This window comes from Mustela putorius, unplaced genomic scaffold (assembly GCF_011764305.1).
Source record: "Mustela putorius furo isolate JIRA1106 unplaced genomic scaffold, ASM1176430v1.1 tig00537350_pilon_pilon_pilon, whole genome shotgun sequence".
NCBI classification, from domain to species: Eukaryota; Metazoa; Chordata; class Mammalia; order Carnivora; family Mustelidae; genus Mustela; species Mustela putorius.
The window spans coordinates 15,802,381-15,822,657 of NW_025422471.1; positions in this window are offsets into that span (position 1 = coordinate 15,802,381).

Consider the following 20,277-nt stretch of genomic DNA (forward strand, 5'->3'; position numbering starts at 1 on the left):
CAAAACAGATATAAGTAATATGCCTGATCCAGAATTTAAAGCAACATTCATAAGGATACCAGCTGGGCTTGAGAAAAGCATAGAATATACCAGCAAGTCACTTACCACACACACCAACCACTTACCACTTTCCTAACTTACAAAGACAAAGGAGGTCTTAAAAAGACAAATTAAAAGCATATTTATCCACAGAAACTAGACAGGCCGGAAGAGAGTGGCATGATACATTCAACATGCTGAATGGGAAAATCTGTAGCCAAGAATACTCTGTCCAGCAAGGCTGTCATTCAAAATAAAAAGGACCAGAGAACATCACCAGAAACACCAGCTTTAGAGGTAACACAGTGGCACTAAATTCATATCTATCAGTAATCACTCTGAATGTAGGTGCACTATACTCTAATCAAAAGATGTAGGGTATCAGAATCGATTTTTAAAAAAAGATCCATCTATATGCTGCTTACAAGCGACTTATTTTAGACCTAAAGACATGTGCAGCTTGAAAATGAGTGAATAAAGAAATATTTGCCATGCAATAGATGTCAAAAGAAAGCTAGAGGAACCATAATTCTATTAGACAAAGTGGGTTTTAAACCAAAGGAGGTAACAAAAGATGAAGCAAGGCAATGTCATAATAAAGAGATTATCCAACAAAAAGTCATAAAAATTGTAAATATTTATGCCTCCACCTTGGAAGTACCAAATATATAAAACAATTAATAGCAAACCTAAAGGAACTTATTGATAATATAATAATAGCAGGAGACATTAGCACCCTGTTAACATTAATGGGCAGATCGTCTAAGCAAAAATCAACAAGGCAACAATGGCTTTGAATGACACACTGGACCAGATGGTTTTGACAAGTATATGCAGAATATTTTATCTTAAAGCGTCAAAATACACATTTTGTGTATTGTGTATATTGTATACTCTGTGATATAAGATTTCACTCATATGGGGAATTTGAGAAACAAAGCTGATGAACATAGGGGAAATTTTTTTTAAAAAGGAGGTAAACCACAAAAGAGACTCTTAACTATAGAGAACATACTAAAGGTTGCTGGAGAGGAGGTGGGCAGTGGGATGGGCTGAATGGGTGATGGGCATTAAGGAGGGCAATTGTGTTGAGCCTTGGTTGTTATGTATAAGTGATGACTCACTAAACTGTACTCCTGAAACTAATATTACATTATATGTTAACTAGAATTTTAAAAAATATTTTATTTATTTATTTGACAGATAGAGGTCACAAGTAGGCAGAGAGGCAGGCGGAGAGAGAGAGAGGAGGAAGCAGGCTCCCCACTGAGCAGGGAGCCCGATTCAGGGCTTGATCCCAGGATCCTGGGATCATGACCAGAGCTGAAGGCAGAGGCTTTAACCCACTGAGCCACCCAGGCACCCCACAAGTTAACTAGAATTTTAATAAAAAGTTGAAACACTTAAAATACAAGGAGATCAAACTTGCTTTCACAAGTTTGAATGTTTTTTTAAATACTGCCAAAAGTTATATCCATGGACTAAAATTTAAAGAATATATTCATATTTACAAAATATATTTAAGAAGAAAATTCCCTAAAACAAACCATCATGTGGGCTTTATTCTATTCATTAGAAGGATGAACTACATAAGGAGAGAATTAAGCTCCCCCCGATGAGGGGAGAATCAAAGAATTTGTTGACATAATTTAAAAACACCATGCAACAAAACAAAACAAAACAAAAAACACTCCACAGAAAATCTTCAATATAGATTTTATTTGAGGATTTCATGAGGTAAAGCTCAAAATACTATAGGTTAAATGTCCTACAAAGATTATGATATTCAGGATTTTCTTTTTAAATATTTTAAAACATAAATATTCAGTTTACTGTCTGTTTTAAATCATTTTTAGTGTTGAAATTTCTGCAGTCATGGTCAAAGGTATAGAATATTTAGGGCAAGAAGCTCTTGTGTGTGTACTCTCAGAAACAAAATCTATTTCTTGAGTAGATTCTTGGTTTGGTTCACTGATAGCTCCTCAGTCCAATTCTATGGGACTTAGGGTATCTTATACTTCTGATCGGGGTCCTCAGATTTTGTAAGATGATTTCAATCCTAATCCATTTGGGGTTGTAGATAGGACATTCAGTCTATTTTTTTTTCTTCTAAATTCTCTTCACTCTCTCACCAAATTAACCATGAGCTCCCCACATAAAATCATATTAATCAACCTAGATGGAAATTTAAGTATCAGAGTTGCGTAACTCCTCCCTGTACTTATTGTAAAGATGGATTTATTTTTGGCCTATGGACATGGTGAATCAATATAAATGATTATCTTTTCCTCTTTCAGTGGCACCTAGATAGATCAGAGCCATGTCTGCACGTGCTTCTACTCAGTGTATGTGGCTTTATGACACGATATTTTAAACAACATAACCCTGCTGTACCATTCTTGGTCCCATTTTATTCATTACACTTTGAATTTTGTTATACAAAACACATTTGTATAAACAGACTTAATTACTCCTGAACAATTTAGAAAATACATAAATATATACCTGCACCAATCAAACCTCTTATTGGTAATTGTGACACATCAGAATGTGATTTTTACCTAAGTTTTCTGCTTTTTACCTCTATCATTCTTTAATAAATCCTTTTCAGTCTTCTCTGTTAATTTTCTTGCTAGGGTATCTCATCCACCTGTATGTCTTTGGCTAGCACCTATGCCAGATGTGACCACCGGAGAGGTGTGCCGCTCAGATCTCTCCCTTTGCAAAAGAATCTGTTGCTCAGCAGTGGAGAGGCCAATGATAGTTCTTTCCAAACTCACCACAGTATTTGAGCCAAGGCTTTGCTTTTCCTGGGAAGGACCCAGCCAGTCACGGAGCACAGAGGGTGTCCTAGGGTCTGCCCAATTCTGTAATGTGAGGGACTCTCACAACAGGCTATCTTTGATCAGGGGCTCACCCTTGAGTTGGCCATGGCTTTGTCGTACCTGCATCCCAGTCTAAGAATCTCACTGCCCAGTTCTGCTTCTTTCCTACCAGGTATTAGAGTCAAACCATTCCCATGACCGATCTTTTTGTTGTTATGGTTGCTGGTGTTGTTTCTTTACCTTTCATAGGCATTATCAACCCTCTACATTTCTTTTTTCTTTTTTTTTTTTAATTTTTTAAATTTATTTGCAGCGTAACAGTATTCATTGTCTTTGTACCACACCCAGTGCTCCATGCAGTCCATGCCCTCTCCAATACCCACCACCTGGTTCCCCCAACCCCCCACCCCTTCTACATTTCTGATCAGTAAACCTCTTGTACTTCTAACTCAAATCAGCATCTCTCAGAGAACCCAAAGTGACATATTAGGTAACTCACACATTTCTATCTCCTTGAAGTTTCACACCTATAATTATATATATGTATGTATGTATGTATATGTGTGTGTGTGTGTTTGTGTGTGTGTATATATATTTAAAGACATCTCCTGGATGTCTCAAAGTAGCTTACGTGGAACTAGACCAAACTGAACTCATAATCTTCTCCTAAACTTTTTTTCCATTCTGCTTTACTGGATAGTCTTAGCATCCCTTTGGCTGTGCAATTCAGGAAACTGGGAGCGATCCTTGGCATTCATTCTTGCCGATAGTGCATATCTGAGTCATCAGCAGTCATGCTGGTCTTATGTCCTAAATATGCTCCTTTTTCTATTTCTCTCTAGCTCCAACACCAACAGTCCTGGTCTAGGATACCATCATCTCTTGATTTATTTTATACTAGCCTCCAAAGACATGCATCCACTATCATCACCAGCCAATCTACCATTCTCCATACTACAGTCAGGATTATTTTTCCAGACACAAATCTGATCATGTCACCATCCAGTTTAAAATCCTCCTGCTGTTTCCTATTGCTCTTATGATAAAACAAAAGTCTTCAGGACAGCAAGTTCCTGTGTTCAAGGTTCAGCCTCACTTCTTTTTCCCCTTACCCTGCCATATTCCAACTCCTTGATGGCAGGGACTGTGCCCATTTTATTTACCATCTTATCTCAGAGTCTGCTTGAACACCTGGCAGACACCAGGTGTTCAATGTATAGTTGTTTAATACATAATTAAATGATTGGGTAAATAAAGGAACCAGTTGATTGAGTCTATTCTCAATCCACTGGACACATTTTGTGTGTGTGTGTTTTTGGTTTTGGTGGTATTTAGTCTCAGGGATGCCTATCTCAATCTTATCCATCATTTAACTTTCAGCCTAAATATCAACTCCATTAAGAAGGTTTACTTGACTTACTAGTTGAAAATAGTTAGGTACTCTCTTATAAAATCCTATATTCTTATGTACTATACCTAATCATTTGATTAAATATCTTTAATATAAGTAATATATCCAATTAAACTCCTCATTCATCAAAGACTTGTGTTGAATTTATGCATTTAAGTGTTCTGCGTGTCACCTAACATACACATATGTGTATAAATGTATGTGCTTTACTTGATTGAATGATTTGTTTGACTGAGATAGCAAATCTGGGTGATTTTGCCTGCCACTAGAGCAACTGTGGTGATATTAGAAAGAGTGGATGAGGCTAATAAAAATGTGATGGCCCAGTAAAAATGTTGGTTAGGCAATATATCTCTTGAACCTAACTTTAAGTATCAAGAATAGGAGAGTCATTTGGCCTATAAATTTTTGTTGGTTTTCTAAACTCGAATGTCATAAAATCTACTTCATAGCTACAAAATGTGCAGTGGTTGTGTGTTTGTGAGAATTGCCCAAGCTTGATAATAGAGAGATTTTCCAAAAGAATTGTGGGTACTGTCAAAGACCGAAGAGTTGATCTTAGATGCTATAGAGGCAGGGTGTTTAAAAATCTTTAATTGATTTGAATATATATTGATGTACATTAGAAAAAATAAACTCCCACATCGAAACCATGAATATCATAACTAATACTGCTTTGGATGGGATTAAGAAACAAGCATTTAAATGTTAAAAGTAATTTTATTTTTTATTTTTTATTAAGATTGATGAGAAAACTTTATATTTTTTATTGGTTTCAGGAGTAGAATTTAGTGATTCATCACTTACATATGACACACAATGCTCATCACAAGTGCCTTCCTAATACCCATCACCCATTTAATCCATTCCTCCACTCACCTCCCCTCCAGCAACCCTCAGTTTGTTCTCCCTAGTTAAGAGTCTTATGGTTTGCCTCCCTCTCTGCATTTATCTTACTTTATTTTTCCTTCCCTGTTCATCTGTTTTGTTTCTTAAATCCAACATATGAGTGAAATCATATGGTATTTGTCTTTCTCTGGCTTACTTATTTCACTTACCATAATGCTGTCTAGTTCCATCCACATCATTGCAAATGGCAAGGTTTCATTCTTTTTGATAGCTGAATAATATTCCATTTTATAAATGTTCCACCTCTTCTTTATCTATTTATCTGCCAATGGACATCTGGAGTTTTTCCATAGTTTGGCTGTTGTGGACATTGCTGCTATAAACATTGGGGTGCATGTGCCCCTTTGAATCACTATTTTGTATCCTTTGGATAAATACCTAGTAATGCAATTGCTAGATCACAGGGTAGCTCTATTTTTAACTTTTTGAGGAACCTCCATACTGTTTTCCAGAATGGCTTCACCAGTTTGCATTCCCACCACCAGGGAAAAGTGTTCCTCTTTCTCTACATCCTCACAAGTATCTGTTGTTTCCTGAGTTGTAAATTTTAGCTATTATGACCAGTGTGACATAGTATCTCTTTGTGGTCTTGATTTATATTTCCCTGATGTCAAGTGATTTTTGACCATTTTTTTCATGTGTCTGTCGGCCATTTATGTCTTCTTTGGAGAAATGTCTGTCCATATCTTCTGTCCATTCTTGATTGGATTATTTGTTATTTGAGTGTTGATTTTGATAAAATCTTATAGATTTTGAATATTAACCTTTTTTAAGATATATCTTTTGCAAATATATTCTCCTACTCCTTAGGTTGACTTTTAGTTTTGTCCATTGTTTCTTTCATTATGCAGAAGCTTTTTAACTTGATGAAGTCCCAATAGTTCATTTTGCCTGTGTTTCCCTTACCTCAAGAGATGTGTCTAGTAAGAAGTTGCTACAGATGAGGTCAAAGTAATTTTAAATAAAAATATTAAAATAATATGTGCTATGAGATACACCCAAATCCATGACTGAACCTTGAGAAACATTATTTTAGATAACTGAAATGTTAGTCTAACTCATTAATGAAACCTAGGTTCTTACCACTATTGAATCAGTAATTCAGTTTAATAGCTTTCATTCATCAGATATTTATGGAACATTGCATATACATATATATATGTTGTTAAAACACTGAGCTCAAAACTAGAGGAGTAGAATTATTAAGAATATGTCTTCCCTCAAGGGGATGTCACCATTGGGAAAAAAAATAATACACCCAGTGTGAATGCCTTAACAGAGGACATTTATTAAAGGGTCCGTTGTAGAGGAGGAAAAAGGTAAGAATGATCAGTTCAGCTGGGTGAAGAGGGTATCACACGAGAAAAAGGGGTTAATACAGGTACTTCATTTGGGAATCCAGGTTGAAGTTCACCAGGCAAACAAGTGAGGTGTCATTATTTCGGGTGAAGGCAACCCATCATTTCAAGTCAGAGTGACATCTACAACAGGAAGTAATCCCAAATGGCTGGAGCATGGGGTGCAAGATAGTAGGGGCTGGACACTAAAGCAAAAGAGACAAGTAGGCCTATTACCCTGTGTCAAAGGGTTATTCCTATACCTTCAAGGTGATAGAGGACCAATATATCATATAGGCACATAATCAGGTTTCTGTTTTTAAAAATAATAATAATGTCAGGGGAATTTTTTATTCTTTTAATTTTAATGCAAGAAATTTGAAAGGTACTCTTTCTAGTATAGATTCTCCAAGAACAAATTTTTTCCAAACACCCAAAATTGAGATTTGAAGAAGAGACAAAAACTGATGTGAGAAGAGAAAAAACTCAAATCATTAGGGGGAAAAAAATCATCCTCCTTCATGACTTCCACCTCCAGTCCTGAGGGTCTTGCCTGTTTCTTAAGAAAAGAAGCTCCAGCCCTACCCAGTCATTTACTATTTTTTCACTTTGACATTTCCCGAAGTATCATAGCATTAGCAGTCACAAAGTAACAAGGGTACATTTTTATTATAAAAATTGTCAATCAAGTGATCAGAGCTAGTATCACCAGTAATTAGGCAAATAACATTGTAAGCCCTCAGATAGGCTTCCAGCCAAAAATGTTTAGCCTAATCTAATCATGAAGAAGTATCATACAAGTCAAAGTTGAAGGACAAACCAAGTTTTGGGAAGGTCAATGACAAACTGGAAAGCCGTTCTAGATTAAGGGAGAAAGAAGAAGCAAGGCAGTGGTGCCTGGGTGGCTTAGTGGGTTAAGCCTCTGCCTTCTGTTCAGGTCATGATCTCAGGGTCCTGGGATTGAGCCCCGCATAGGGCTCTCTGCTCAGCAGGGAACCTGCTTCTCCCCCTCTCTTTCTGCCTACTTGTGATCTCTGTCAAATAAATAAATAAAATCTTTAAGAAAAACAAAAAGAAGCAAGGCAAATTGATATAATATGAAATCTTTGACTGAATTTTGATTTAAAAAGAAAAAAAATAGCGATTTAAAGGACCTAATTGGGGTAAGTGGAGAATTTTGAATATGGACCATATGTTAGATAATAATATATAATTATTAAATATCCTGAGTGTGCTCTTTATGTTGTGCTCATACAGAAAAATGTCCTTATTCTTCAAGTTACATGCAGAAATGTTTGGAAGTAAAATTTCATAATTTCAGAGTAAGTTACTCAAATGTTTTAAGAATAAAAAAATGTTAAACTTGTATAAATAGCTAAAACAAATGTTGCCCAGATATATGGATGTTGATTTACTATTCTAGTGGATATTCTGTAGGCTTGACAGTTTTTCCAAATAAAATGTTAGAGAAGAATTGATGCCTGATCCCACCCCCAAAATTTCTGATTTAATTGGTCAGAAGCATAACCATGGACTTTTTGAAGCTCCCAGATAATACTTAAGTGGAAAACCACTGTAGTTGTTCAGAATTATTATTTCACAATTACAGAGGCAGGGGCTGGTAAATATCACAAGTCCTTGAGCCTAGCAGTTTTTAAGCTTTGAGTATATGCACTGCACCTTTGTAAGTACTTAAGATGTATTAATTGGCTACATTGATATGTAGCACAGGGAATAGGCCTGGATAAATATTTTATTTTAGTCTGTAATTTATTTTTACAAGATATAACTGTGAGTGATTTACTTTTCACCAGAAACTCAAACCATTTCATCCCATAAATAAAACTAAACCATTTAAAAGTGCATCTGCTTGGAATATGTAAACTACCAGGCCAGAGAGTTAAAATTTGAGAGTTTATGTGGAAAACACTCAAAATAATATGTGGTTATGATATATATCAGTGAAAGGGCACGATTTTTTTCCATACAAAAATGTATTAATGCAAGAAAATAAATGATAAAATATGTACACAGTTAACCCAAACACTGAGATAGTGACAGAAATATAAATTTTGAAAATCAATAACTTAGTAAAAAAATCAAACTTTTTATCTGACTTTTACCCAGAATAAGAGAGTTAAAGTGAAGATTTCAAGTCAGTTATTATTTTATGTTACATTTTAATAAAAGGTTTAATTGGTGAGCTGATATCAAAGGAACTTTATATATCTCTGGCCAAATTTACAATTAAGGTTTTGTTTGGCCCTGATTTCATGTTACTTGCAAGGGAAAAATCAGACATCATCTGGAGCTATAATTATATCTTTTTGGGGGGGTGCTAACTAGGCAATGTGTATTTGCCTAGTCAATTCTTGGCCTTCCCATGTTTTTATATGGCAAAAATTAAATAAACAGTATTATTTCTACAAAAAATATAAAATACTCTTCAATATAACAGATTTGCAAACTCTGAATCATTGTCTCAAAGAATATATTACTTCTTTATTGTTCCTACATAATTACATTTATCATTAAATACAATATTATCCTTTAATAAAATGTAAATAATTGGTTCTACCCCTTTACTACATGTGTTAAGAGTTCTAGTCACACAGCTTAAATTCAGCAATAAGTTTAGAGCTTACCTTACACAGTTGACCCTTGAATGACATGGGTTTGAGTGACACAGGTCCAATTATACTTGAAATTTTTTTCTGTGCGTACAGTATTGTACATGCATTTTTTTTCTTCCTGATGATTTTTCCTAATAACTGTGTTTACTTCTAGCTTTTTTATGATAAGGATATGTATAGAATGCATATAACATACAAAATATGTGATAATTGACTGTTTAAGTAATTAGTAAGGCTTTCAGTCCACAGTAGACTACCAGTAGTTAAGTTTCTGGGGAGTGAAAAGTTCTACAGGGATTTTCTTTCTTTTCTTTTTTTTTTTTTTTTTTAATTTGACAGACAGAGATCACAAGTAAGCAGAGAGGCCGGCAGAGAGAGAGAGGGAGAAGCAGGCTTCCTGTGAGCAGAGCGCCCTATGTGGAGCTCAATCCCAGGACCCTGGGATCATGACCTGAGCCAAAGGCAGAGGCTTTAACTCATTGAGCCACCCAGGCGCCCCTCTACAGGGATTTTCAACCACACATAAGGTCACCATCCCTAACACTCATGTTGTTCAAGGGTCAATTGTACTGATGAGCATGGAATGAATTTTTTTTATCTTTTAATATTCCTAAAAAACAAATTTTATTTAACTATTACTTCAGATATTATCCCCAAATGTACACTAGCCAAAGCAATTCAGCTCTATCATTCTTAACTTAAAAAATGAAATTCTTATCCTGCTCCTTGCTTCTTCACTGCCATCTGCTCCCCACAGCCAGAGAGAAGAATGATGCATTATTTAAGAACAATAATGTCCATGTCTTTTTTGGTCATATATAGCTAAGGAAGCTGCCATGTGAATTTGATATATGAATTAGTTATTTACTTATACCTATCAGCGTTAGGAGACAAAATTTGAAAATGGAGGAAATGAACAGAATGAATACTAGGCAAAGTTTTAGATAATGATGGACTTGAAAATCATAGGGAAGGAAATTTCTTCCTTATTGGTCTAGTCTTTCCTGGCCCTGAACATTAATTTTTGCCGTGTGTGTGTGTGTGTGTGTGTGTGTGTGTGTGTGTTTCACAGCTACTCAATGAACATTAAGAATAGACTCCCACCTACAACTCACACTATTTGGGAGACTTTTAGAGGCTAAGCTTGGAAAGGCTACACTCACTCTAGACCTTTCTATGAGATTTGGAATGTGTGTGATAGATATGAACTGTCCTTCTTGAACTTATGTGGGATTATTCTGTCACACTTGGAAGAATATACTTCTGTGGGGATAAGGAATAGATTCTGGAGTGAAATTAACTTTTGTGGTTAAGGTATAGAGTTTCTAACACTAGTTGATGAGATTGCCAAGGAGAAACTCTTAGAAATTTGGGGATTAAATGAAGTTTGGAACTGAAATGTGAAAATCTTTGAGTGCTTTTCTGTTGGACAATGAAAAAGCCAAATCTAACACACTCATTTACAATTCTTTCCACATGACTTCTGGTTTTCTCCAGTCCTTTAATAAATTCATGTATAACCTGTTTGTAGTGGTTGTGAGGTAGAAGTAAGGAACAGAGCCAATAAGGTGTATTGGGGCTGCACCATTTTTATTAAGCATATCTTCTGTGGAGGATTTTGGCAAGTAGCACTATTTTCCTGAAGGGACCTGATGTGCATGAATAGGAAAAAAAAAAAAAGTAAAGTCTTGCATCTGTTTTTCCTAATGTATGCCATTGTCGGTCATCTTGCTATATCTCTTCTTTCTATATACATTTGATATTGGGGGGGAAATAGCTTTTAAAATTGAACCTTTTTTGTCAAAAATGAAAGGGAAAAAAGAATTGGAAAGCAATAGTGTAGAATGTTGAGCTTCTGTTCCCAGAATTTCACTAAACTTACCCCACAACCTCTACAGATGAATATAGGATAAAATCACTGTTCAGACCTTTGACATTTTGATAGTAAAAGTATCATGTCAAAGAAGGCAAGGTTTTAAGTCATTTCGAGAGGAATAGGAAATGGTTTTCACTTGTGAAGTTCATTTAGGAAAAAATACACATCAATGTGAGTATAAATGGACGTTAAGCACATAGATTGACCAAAACCCACAATCAATAAATGAACCGACTCCGTTTTGTCAACTCCAGAATTCTCACTGTACCTCACTTGGCTGTACCCGCCCCCCGACTGTATAAAGTTGGCCTGCACACCTGAGAGATCATAATGAACCTATAAGTTCCCGGGATCTTGTGGAGTGACAAAAATTCTGCTGGATCCCTGAGGGCAGGTTGTGACAGCCTCACTTCTTTGAAAATGTAGAGCAGAGTTCTGCTCATCGGTTACTAACCATATAAGGATACTAATATCTTCTGTTCTTTATTCCAAATCAAGAAAGGGACATGGGGGCTTCAAATCTGACATGCACCAAGATCCTCCTGCCTGTAGCCCTGAGAAGCTGTGATATTTAGGTAGTTAAAAGGTGACTGGCAGGAGGATCCATTGTGTTCGCTACATTGACACACATATCAGAATGTTAGGGAACAGTGAAATTCTGAATGCGGGATATAGATTTCTTGTCATATATCATGTTTAATAGATGTATTTAATATTCACCATTGAATATTAAAACTATATTCCCTTGAAGCAAGAGAGGCATCAAGAAAGAAAAATGACATGTTATCTCTTTTGACATAGTGAACATTGGAAGAAGACTCAGAATAAATACTAACTTAATCATGACAGGCGTGCCTGGGGAAAGCACATGATAGTTACTACAAGCACTACAGCATCAGATGAAGAGTCCAGAAAGCCTACTTCTACTCATGGCTGTGATACCAAATATATAAACTTGGACAATAACCGTAAGTCACTCTCCTTAGTTTCTTTATCTGTCCAAGGCAGGTAATCATATGCAGATAGTGTGAGAAATAAATAAGATAATGGGCATGATCACTGCAAAATTTTATAAATACACAAGTTAGTTTAATGGTTTAGCGATATAACATATCTAGTATAGGCAAAATTCATTAACCATAGAATTATTTTAATTAGCACCTACAGATCAGCCAAGCCATCCATATAAAGTTAGATAATCTAAATATTAATATGAATATTTGAATAGAAGTGAGAGAAACATTGAAACAGTATTAAGAGTAGCTTCAGGCCCTAAATCATTTTTCATCCCCTTGATACAGAATATCTGTTCTTTTCACAGACAAATCATATCAAACTCCTTGAAAATTACTATTTAAAAGAAATATTTCAATGAACATTAAATTCTTAGTAGCGCAATGTTTTTAAAGAACTGTTGCAAAGAAGAAACAAATATAAATTGATTTTCAAGTCTAAAAGCCTAGAAACTTAGAAAGTTAGAATTGACATATTAGATGCACTAAAATAGTGGGCTGGAGGATATACATAGATTTACATATTTCCACTTCCAGAAGGGCCCCACATTTTGGACTGCCTTCCCTAAAGGTTCTTTTGGTCCCTGGTGCTGACCAAGGTTGGCTGTGCCATCCAGTATACTCTGAGTCTTGAACCACAGGGCTTGAGTCTCCTCTTTCCCACTTTGGGGAGTAGTCCAATCCTCTTCTCAGGGAATAAAATCAACCGAATGCTCTGAGAAGCTATGGGATTCATGCCGATGGAGTTGTCCTGCACTCCGGAGTTGGTCCCTGTTCTGGGAGGGCAGGCTGTTGGGTGGAAAACTCCCAATGGTCAGGACAACATTTCTTTTTGCAGGATCTTATGAGTTTCGGGGTTGCCATGAAGGCACCTACAAGCAGCAGATGTCAGTTGACTCTATTATTATATGTAAAGTTCAGGACTGGGCTACTGAGAATTCATTGCCGAACCTGGGCTTGAGCTATGTGTGTGGGCTTGTGAGAGAGCTCTTAGTTCTGTTCTGACCACAGTGCCACCTCTGGTCTAGCATCAAAGGGTGTGCTTTACTCTATGCACTCATGGCTACTAGCTCTTAGCACAGTCACCTGTGACCTCTGCTAACTCTATGCCACATGTCTACCAGCTCTCTGGGTGTGGCTATATGTATTTATCCAAGGGCTTTGATTGATACTGGCTCTTGCCTTTGATCATTGTGGTAATGTTAACGTTCTTCTGAAATGATTTCCTTGCACACATTGTACTATTTGGGGGGGTTCTGCTCCCTTCGAATCTCTCATCTATCCTAGTCTCTGCTGATGGCAGTGTTTGGAAGAAAGACAGGTAGTTACCAGTAAATGAGATCACATGCTAGAAATCCAGTGGCCTAAATGGTTCAAGGGAGGACATGGTTGGAAGACATGTTGCATGTTTATGGTATAAAATTTTAGATGGTATAAAATTTCATATGAATGGCAAATGAATTGGTCACATTTTCCTGCATAGCCTGAGTAAGGCTTATATATGTGGTCATCATCAAAGAAGCTCAGCGAGAATATCTGAGAAAATCCTTGGAAGACAGTGATCATGGGAATAACTATGGATGATGTATTTATGAGTGTGAACAGGATTGTGAACAGAATCATGTGAACAGGATTAAGTAAATGGTATTAGGGAATTGCAGAAGCAGAATCCATATTTTTCAATGTTCACAGGCTCCAAAGAACTTTAACCTTGTAACAACAATGTGAATGCCCTTTTTTCAAAACAAGACATATGCAGTTAGCCAGGAATGATGTATTTGACAAAACAGGACATGAAGAGATGGTTCCTGAACTGGAAGAGATTGTGCATGGATACCACTGTGGGAAAGGCTGTCTTCCATGGACCATGAGCCATCCTGGGTTGTTGCTTTGTGTGCCAGATTACAAGGTTACTCTAGCTCCTGATACTGATCAGTTTCTAGAACTGGCCACAAAAATACTTAGTAGGTCAAGGTGACTACAGCAGGAGGGGAGAGGGGTAGATGAGGCTGGTTTACAGTTTGCTACAATGTTCAAGTCTAAAAGTTTAGAAACTTAGAAAGTTAGAATTGATATATTAGATGCATTAAAATCATGGGCTGTAGGATATTCATAGATTTGAACAAGTTATAAAACAGGCATTGAACAAGTTGTAAAACTTGCTCAAAGTTCTGCCCTCCTGGCCTATGGGCCATTTCCTGTAAGATAACCTAACTGCATGAGCAAGTTTCATCTGGGCCCACGGCATCACCATCAGCAAATACGCTGATGATCCTGCTGTTTTCTATCCTGTGAACTCTACTGTCTTGAGCTAGCATGGAAACAAACTTACTTGTTAGACTGCAAGTAATAAACGCTCACAGCCTTCACCCTTCTGGGCAGATACTACACAGAATTTTCAGGTGCATTGATTGGACAGTAAACAAATACATAAGAATTTCTGACCATTCTTAATTTTCATCAGTATAGCACTATAACTCACATGGGCCTGTGAATTTGGTAATACATTTTAAAATAAAATCAGTCACATGCACAGGAACCAGACAAAAAAATAATTGTCCTGGACTCTGTACAGTAATGTGCTCTAGGTAGGGATGGCACTAGGTAGGTTTCCATGATCTGAATGGCTGCCTAGGCTGTTAAGCAGCAAGTGTACCCAAGTTGGCTTTTTGTCTCTGAAACTGAAAGTTCTAAAATAGTACACAGATACCCTCTGCTTTTTGAAAGTTCACATTATGACACTTCACATTTACAAAAGACCTACACTGGTACCTGTCTTTGCAAACCAAAAGATATCTAAAGAGAAGTTTCATTTTCTTTTTTAAGAGATGGAGAGAAAAAGAAATGGTGGGAGAGGCAGAGGGCGAGGGAGAGAATCTTTCTTTTAAATTTTTTTTTCAGTGTTCCAAAATTCAAGTTTATGCACCACACCCAGTGCTCCATGTAATACGTGCCCTCTTTAATACCCAACACCAGGCTCACCCAATCCCCCACCACCCTCCCCTCCAAAACCCTCAGTTTGTTTCTCAGAGTTCACACTCTCTCATGTTTTGTCTCCCCCTCCGATTTCCACCAACTCCTCCTCTCCATCTCCCGATGTCCTCCATGTTATTCCTTATGCTCCACTAGTAAGTGAAACCATATGGTAATTAACTCTCTTTGCTTGACTTATTTCACTCAGCATAATCTCCTCCAGTCCTGTCCATGTTGATACAAAAGTTGGGTATTCATCCTTTCTGATGGAGGCATAATGCTCCATAGTGTGTATGGACCACATCTTTATCCATTCATTAGTTGAAGGGCATCTTGGCTCTTTCCACATTTTGGCGACTGTGGCCATTGCTGCTATGAACATTGGAGTATAGATGGCTCTTCTTTTTACTACGTCTGTATCTTTGGGGTAAATACCCAGTAGTGCAATTGCAGGGTCATAGGTAGCTCTATTTTTAATTTCTTAAGGAATCTCCACACTGTTTTCCAAAGTGGCTGCACCAACTTGCATTCCCACCAACAGCCAAGAGGGTTCCCCTTTCTCCACATCCTCTCCAACATTTGTTGTTTACTGTCTTGTTGATTTTGGTCATTCTGACTGGTGTAGGGTGGTATCTCAATGTGGTTTTGATTTGAATCTCCCTGATGGCTAGTGATGATGAACATTTTTTCATGTGTTAGCCATTTGTATATCTTCATTAGAAAAGCGTCTGTTCATGTCTTCTGCCCATTTTTTGACGTGGTTATCTGTTCTGTGTGTGTTGAGTTTGAGGGGTTCTTTATAAATCTTATCTTTATAAATCTTATCAGTTTGAGGGGTTCTTTAAAAATCTTACCAGCCCTTTGTCTGTAGTGTCATATGCGAATATCTTCTCCCATTCCATGGGTTGCCTCTTTGTTTTGTTGACTGTTTCTTTTACTGTGCAGAAACTTCTGATCTTGCTGAAGTCCCAAGAGTTCATTTTCACTTTTGTTTCCTTTGCCTTTGGAGACATGTCTTGAAAGAAGTTGCTGTGGCTGATGTCAAAGAGGTCACTGCCTATGTTCTCCTCTAGGATTTTGATAGATTCATGCCTCACGTTGAGGTGTTTTATCCACTTCGAGTTTATCTTTGTGTATGGTGCAAGAGAATGGCTGAGTTTCATTCTTTCATACACAGCTGTCTAATTTTCTCAGCTCCACTTATTGAAGAAGGAGAGAATCTTAAGTAGGTTCCACTCTCAGCACAGTGACCACCACTGGGCTCAATCTCACCATCCTGAGATCATGACCTGAGACTAAATCAAGAGTCAGACACCATCCAGGTTTCCATAAAAGTTTCACTTCTACGATAAAAGGCTTACAGTAAAAATAGCATTCAGAGTTTGTTTTGAGGTGAGTCATTATATGGGCAGCGCGGCCAAGCTCCTACCCTGGGAACTACACTCAGCATCTGACTACCATAGCGTTCAGCTATGTCCATGAGCAACTGTGCTTTTTCTCAATTTATTTTATGAAACTGTTAGCAACATATGTCCTAAGGTATCTGAAAAGCCTAAGAGGTTATTTTGGGGTTCTGGGGATGCTCAAGAAACTTTCCATATAAATTTAATGGCAATAGCTCCTTAGCTCTATGCCATTTCAGCTTAGAAAAGCTTCATGTACTTTTGGATGGCATGGGAAAATCCATAATTGTATGTGCTAATTATTATAGTCCTCAAAGTATGTGTTCTGTGAGTAACCAAGAAAGATAATATTTAAAAAGAACATTTTTATTGAATTATCGTATGCCAAACCCTGATCAGATATTTGATATAAACTATCTCACATAATCCTAAAATCCTACAATCCTCAATTTTTTTCAACCAACTAACATGTCTGAAATTTCATCCCTAGTTAATATTTTAAAATACTCTACTTAAAGGAATGGATAGAGAAAAGTTTAGGCTAAGCAGAGTGTTAAGGCCAGGGTGGGTGTTTCACCAAATATATTCAGAAGACACACCAGATTAGCTTATAGATTCGGTAAGAACAACAGACATTAAGAACTATGAAAACTAAGATTTTCAAGGACCTTGGGAATTGTAACTAAGGATGTGAATGTCCTCCTCAGGACTCTATTTCTTTCCTTCTTTTTTAAAATTTTTTATTTTTTAATTTTTCTGTCTGTTAAGAATTCAGAGTGCAAGGCGGAATCACCATCCACCCCCGGCAACTCCTGGATGCATATCCTTAAATCTTTACCACTTGAGAGTAAAGGGCTCATCCCTCTAACTTAAGTTTAAGTTTCTAGGAAGGAGTTTGATGGGTACAATACACAGCTTGTGTTCACTCCTTGGATTAATCACTGTGGGCACAATGCACTATGATTAGCAACCTTTACTAAGTATCAAGTTTAAATCCCAGAAGGGAAAGATGCCACGCAAACTAAGCAAAGAACTATCTATAAACATACATTAGACAATTATGGATCTACCTTTACTTTAAGATTATGAACTAGCCTTATCAATGTCATTGGTTTATTTTTTGCAAAAAAAGATCAATTATTATTCAAGTATGCAACTTAAATGCCTAAGGAGTCAGAATCCACAAAGCCAAGAGCTTCCTACTATATATAAGCCTGGCACTCAGGTTAAAATAATGCTCTATATAGCCAAGAAATATATTCTAAACACATTATAGTTATAAAAGATCATCAACCTTGAAATACTCTTGTCACCAAAAAGGGATTGCCTAGTACAGCCAATAGAGGCAGTGGAGTTGATTATTTATCTTTAATAAAGAACTAGATTGAGACTATCCAGTGTCACAGAAACACTAGTTAATTGATTCAGCAGCATGTTTGAATTTACATTAGAAAAGCAAAACCACTTGTTTAGTATTGCACAAAAATACCATCCATATTCTAATCATGGATTTTGACGTCAAAGGTGCTCAGCTAAATGTGAGCTCTTTGCAATAATTAACACTTGCTGAAACATTTATTTTCATAAACTTGCAAACTCCTGCAACCTCCTTCACTAGAGGGCATTTTAGAGAACTGCTTCTGAAAACTGAGTGTACATGATAGAACTGAATTATTTTTATGAATGTTCGCACTCATTTCTAGTATTGGCACCTTTTTAGTAGAACAATATCAAGATGTGTCTGTTTAAAAAAAGGTGGATTTTACATACCAAAAGACTTACTAGGTGCATGCCATAGTGAAAAAAGCAGGTTAAGGGGATGATTAGAGGGACAGGTTTTTGTTAGTGACATAGGAGTGCCAGAAATTACTTCCTCTCCTGAGGGGGAGGAAAATGTACTGTGATAGATATTGATGGCCTGAAAATAAAGACCAGGATAACATGATAGACTCTATCAGCATTTATATCCTGCAGCAGGCATGGAGGGGTAGAATTCTTTTTTAGGGCTGTAGGCTTCTTGGCTAGTTTTCCTGAAATCACAGCCACGTGGCATTGCTATGCCTAAGACACTTTTGTCTTCATAGACCCCTTCCTCCAAAAACATAATTACAAATTGTATTTATCATCGTATTGGCATAAAGAGAAATATATTTCCCTTTTATAACACTTTCTTTGATCTAAAACTCTACTTTTAATTCTGATGTAAAGGATATTAAAACATGTTCATGGACCTCTGGAAGCACTGTGGTCACCAGGCACTGTGCCTACTGTGCCCAGTAGATAAGGTGGTCCCAACTGAAACCACACCTCAGGAATATCCAATCTAGGAAATCTAGTTCAGGTAGGTTCTTGACACTTCTAGGTGAGAACAATTTTAAGATCAAAGATGTTAGATGGGTAGCCAGTGAGTCCAAGTATCCACTCATTTAAAAAGAGTAACTAACGAGCATCATCACCCACAGGAAAACAGTTCATTCTCTGTTGACTCAAACACAAATGTTAGAGTTGAAAATTTTAGATCAAAAAGAAATACAGTGCTGAAGCAACTGCTCTTAAGGAAGCTTTCAAATGTTCCCTTTGAATGAAGTAAGCCGGCAGAACACAGTGTCAGCTTTAGAATAATACATTTAACATTTGTTGGTTAATATCATGCCACATTCTGCACTCTAAGCCCCAGAAAGGTAAGCAGACACTTGGGAGTCGTTTGACAGAAATAAACATCTCTGTCCTAAATAAGATGAAGCCATTTCACATTATTCATTTAATCACTCAATAAATATTAATTACTGCCTGATGTATTAGATGCCAGGAATCTGAGCCCAAGCCTGGCGCTGAAAACACCTGGTGTGTTGTGGAAGGGGCAGGGTACAAGGCAATGTGGTAGGGATAGTTTGCTATGTTGAAGGATTTATTTTATCCTAAAATTGTGAGGAGCCAATGAATGATTTTAACTGAGGAATGGCATGATTATAATTTAGAAACATGTTTATAGTTGTAGTAAGGAGCATGGGTTTCAGGATAGAATCACCTGTAGAGCCTTGAACCTTGCCAATGCTCAGACCCCACCCACCAAAGATACCCATTCACTTAGCCTCATATAAGGCTCCAACCATAAGGGTTTTTAAAAACTTCCCAAGTAATTGTAATGTGCAGTGAAGGTTGGAGACCCACTGCTCTGGAAGACTGGGATGGAACAAGACTGCTCTATACTGAGAGAGATCATAAAGAACCAAACTAAGAGCACCAGAGGAACACACGGGAACTAACAGCATACAGGAACAAGAAATTTGTTTGGTTGGATTTACCACGAGTGATTTCAAAATGAGTACAATAAAACTGGTGTCTCCGGGATCTAGCCGCATGGCTCCACCATGTGGATAAACTGTGATGTATCAAGTTAGCTGATAGCTTTTTTCCTTCTGATCCTGATTGTTAACATGAGAGTATTAGTAGAAATAGAAAGCCAAAAATTGTGTGTTGATTAGAAGAAGAATATGTATTGATACTTGAAAAGATTTAGAACTCAAATATTTTATTCAAAACTGATAAAATGGTTTACATAGGAAATTTCTTTAAAATTTTTCCTTGGGTACAACTTTTATGAAAAAGGTATTTTATTTACATTTATTAAGTCTAAAGTCTATTAAGTAGTGAAATTAACACATCTGTTTGGGGCAAAAGATACTAAGAGTGTTGCTTTGAGGACTTGAAATGCCAAACATTCATAATTGCTTTTTATCTCTCTAGGATTCCTTGGAAGTAGCTTCATAATCACAGCACACTTATTCTTGGGCTATACTGAAATAATTCAGGTAGAAATTTTAAATTGATTAGAAGAAAAGCAAAATAAGTTGATTA